Raw genomic sequence first — 342 nt, forward strand, 5'->3', positions numbered from 1 at the left:
TTGCTTTGATCTTTTTGTGAACATTGTATGATCGGTCTGGCTTTGAGTATAACCGCACTTGATTACTGAATTGGTGAATTTTGCAAACCAAGCAATTGGAGATTGTTTGAGACCATACAGAGATTTCTGGAGCTTGCATACTTTGCCACTAGGGAAGAACTCTTCAAGACCAGGCGGTAAATCCATGTATACCTCCTCTTCAAGATCTCCATTAAGGAATGCATTTTTGACATCAAGTTGCATAAGGGGCCAGTCTCGGTTTGCTGCAATGGAGAGTAGGATTCTAATGGAGTTCAGTTTGGCTACTGGGGCAAATGTCTCTTGGTAGTCAATTCCGTATGA

The 342-nt window shown here is 41.8% G+C and overlaps 1 protein-coding gene across 3 annotated transcripts in view; it reads right to left on the minus strand.

Annotated features, from left to right (window-relative positions):
* LOC110018071 (casein kinase 1-like protein 10) overlaps positions 1-342 on the minus strand; it is a 42169-nt gene that overhangs the window by 26655 nt on the left and 15172 nt on the right. The gene's annotated exons all lie outside the window — the stretch shown is intronic.

The sequence above is a fragment of the Phalaenopsis equestris genome, unplaced genomic scaffold (genome assembly GCF_001263595.1).
Source record: "Phalaenopsis equestris unplaced genomic scaffold, ASM126359v1 Scaffold000002, whole genome shotgun sequence".
Taxonomy (NCBI): Eukaryota; Viridiplantae; Streptophyta; class Magnoliopsida; order Asparagales; family Orchidaceae; genus Phalaenopsis; species Phalaenopsis equestris.